Source organism: Branchiostoma belcheri, unplaced genomic scaffold (genome assembly GCF_001625305.1).
Source record: "Branchiostoma belcheri isolate BF01 breed outbred unplaced genomic scaffold, Haploidv18h27 scaffold56, whole genome shotgun sequence".
In the NCBI taxonomy this organism is placed as follows: domain Eukaryota; kingdom Metazoa; phylum Chordata; class Leptocardii; order Amphioxiformes; family Branchiostomatidae; genus Branchiostoma; species Branchiostoma belcheri.
In genome coordinates this window covers 1,361,343-1,364,867 of record NW_017804198.1, presented here as the reverse complement: position 1 = coordinate 1,364,867, position 3,525 = coordinate 1,361,343, and positions in this window count along the sequence as shown.

The window sequence follows — 3,525 nt, the reverse complement described above, 5'->3', positions numbered from 1 at the left end:
TGGCATATTAAACAAGAGGAAGAGGAACATTGACAGATATTAATTATGTAAATTGTGACCCAATCTGATTAATTAATAAGAGAAATCTATATGTCTTTCATACTGCACTAGACCTTTTTGGTTTACACCCTCTGTGGATTACATTGCTTTATGCCCACAAGGATAGCTGGAAAAAACTTTCCTGTTTGTTGAAACAACAGAATCCTTGCGAAATTGGCGAAAGTGGCGCTTAATGCTGCATTAATACTGAAAGTTTTAATACTGGGTTAATGCTGGGTTAACGACTCGGCCAGCCTTCAAACACACATAGATACATCATTCATAATGTACAATGTAGAAAAGGCAATCTTTCTTTTTATTAATATTTGTTACATGTACTGGAGCAACTGCATAACTCTTGTAAAATTTGTAAACCCTGACACAAGACTGCACAAATGTACACGCTAATGTTGTAGGGAATACAGGAAACCTATTCATATCTAGGTTAAAACAACAAGTTACAGACAGGAAGCTGTCAACATTGGTTTTAGTTGAAAAAAACGTTTTCTTTAGAAATTGTTTGTTGAAAAACATTAGTGGCCCAGTGCCCCAGCAGAGCGTGCTTTATTTGACAGGTCTGTGGCCCCCAGTGTGAACATCTGGAATTAGCCTGGTTGCCAGACCCATAGCACACTGGACACAAAGTATCTCAGTTTGGCACCCAGGTAAATCTGGAATATGGATAATGTGAATAGGTTTCCCGTAATACCTACAACATTAGCATGTACATTTGTGCAGTCTTGTGTAGTACATTTGTGCATATCGTATCTTAATGCAACAGGAGTTAAAGATTTAAACCCGATATAAGGTCACAAACTTTGTTTTAATCGATAACATAGTTGGTATACTGTACACAATATTGGCCAGGTCACTAGAAGGAAGTGGTCTGAACGCATTGAGCAGTATCTAATCTTTATAAGCTTAGTGGCTTTAGCGAGGAGCACGGCGGTATTCTATGAATGACTTTGAGTTTGATGCCTGTAATCTTCTTCATAATGGGTCGTGTGGAGAGGGAATAGAGAAGCCCTGCCATTGAAAGGATAGATTTTCACGACCATATTATGGTCCGATGGGCCCCCACAAGAAAACTAACATAGCCAAACTGCGTCGCCAACCTGAGAAATAACCAGTAAATAACTACTAGTTCAAAAATTGAAGATTGTTAAATTGCAACTAGGATACATATTTTATTTGAATTCTATCCAGGATAAATTGCATTGACAGGATAGACTGGGACGGTTAGGTAGGTCACCCGAGGCTGACCTCAGCCCTGCCAGTCGTACCTCTGGGAACGTCCCCGGAGGACCTGGGCTAATCTATACCACTATCCGGGCTGGAATAGAAAGTCGGGCTGTTTCCTGCTAAAAGTTTGATACGACGGCCCCTCTAACAAGTAAGGCATATATGATAAATGAGTTTCTCTTTGTGGAGGAAGATTAACTTTCTACCAGGCACCATGGATCGCTGGAAAAATAGTAGAAAACGGCCAAAATAAAGGGAATAGTATGCCGCTAAAGGGTCAGATAGCCCGCTAGAGAGATACAACTCACCGGGAGGAACCCACTTATCTTACATACCACATACCATCACAACAATTGGCCAGTTTGTGTGATTTTGTAACTTGCAATTGTCTTCAATGTATTGGACATCGCACGCTTCAACAACACTGGCTGCATAGAAGAATAATTTAGTTGAAGGAGTTTTTGCCGTTTTGAAGTTTGGATCACCGCGTATCGGAGGGAAGAAAACAACCTTTCGCGGCCAGACTCCCCAGGCCAATTCTCCTCTTCTTTTTGCCGAATTCTACGATCCGTATTTCCGTAGAAAGACATGGTACAGGCTTGGTGAATAGTCTGTTGCTTCGTTCACTACGATAATCATCTTCACAAAAAACCTACACTATACACACACACATTTTACACCCACCAAAACAATATCACACTGTCGAAGGCATGAGACCTCCGAACTCTAGTTGTGTATGAAACCTGAAAATTAGTCTCTAGCCTGCATATAACAAACAATACCCTTTTCAACCTGGTGTGTTACGCCGAAGGGCGGGTATACCGGCTATACTGATATAGACACCTTGTCCATGCCAAATAATAAGGATTTCACCATTGTGTTGCATGTTACTACAAATGTAGGTAGGGGCCATGTGAATATTTGCCTTCGACAGAAGGCTATGAAATCGTTTTTGCACTGTTTTGCAGATTATGCATCGGATAAAGTTTCAAGGCATGGTCCGTGGTTCATGATTTCTGGCAGGCAGGTTGTGTTAGTGATGGGCATTGTGAAGGCCAGAAATGGGCTTCGTGGGGGGTTCTTACGTGACTGGAGCTGACCTTTTGTGTTTGCAATTTTTGTTGTTACCCAGATAACTCAGGAATCCTTAAGTGGCTGTCTATGATTTTCAATGGGCAAGTCGCCGTTGAGAATACGGAGGTCAAGTTCGGATACGGGCCTCGTGGGGGGTTCCCATGTCATTGAATTTGACCTTTTGTGGTGGTCGTTATTGTTGTTAGCGGGATAATTTGAGAATCTGCAAATGGATGTTCACGATTTTTTGCGAGCAAGTTACCGTTGACGATAGCAAGATCAAGTTTGGAAATGGGCGTCGTGGGAGGTCCGTACGTTGCTGTAGTAACACTGATCACTTTAAATTTGGAAAAGACACACAAGCTTGAATAGTCCTATAATGTAATGCAGCTGATTTATAGAATCTCTCCATTAATTATGCAAATTACATCCAGATTTGCATAATTGCCGCATAATTATACCAAGCATCACGTTAGCTACCTACATACCAAAAATCACGACGATCCGTCCACCGGTTCTTGAGTTATCCTCTTTTGAATATTTTCAATCAGATAGCCCAGCTGTTCCTGAGCAAGCCGCTAGGGGGCCCAAGCTCACGCCACTTCTTCCCCAGCAAAAGACCTACCTACCATCCACATTTCGTCACCCCAGCATGTGTAGATGATGAGATATCAAAACCGGAAGTTCAGCTGCAGTACCATAACAAGCCGCTAGGGGGTCCAACATCTAATCATTTCCAGGTCTCATCAAGACCTACCCACCTACCAAATATCAAGATAATCCATCTAAGCTTTCTCAAGTTATGCTGTTGACAGACAGACACACAGACAGACAGACACACGGCCAGGAAAACATAACCTTTGTCAATTCTTGGCGAAGGTAATAAAAGAATGGGGTTCGTGTCAGCCTTGGTTAGTTCGCTAGGTAACTACTGCCATGGATGTAGTGGCGAGCTCTCTGACCTTGTAACCCTCCCACCCACCAATGAACACGCAGTTTTCAGAAAAAAATCCGTAGCTTTTTGACCTTGTGACTCTCCCACCCACCAATCCTGAACGCGCAGCTTTCAGAAACAGTCTGTAGCTTTTTTTCTTGTGAATGTCCCACCAACCAATCAACACGCAGCTTTCAGAACAACCTGTAGCTCTGTGACCTTGTACCCCCCCCCCC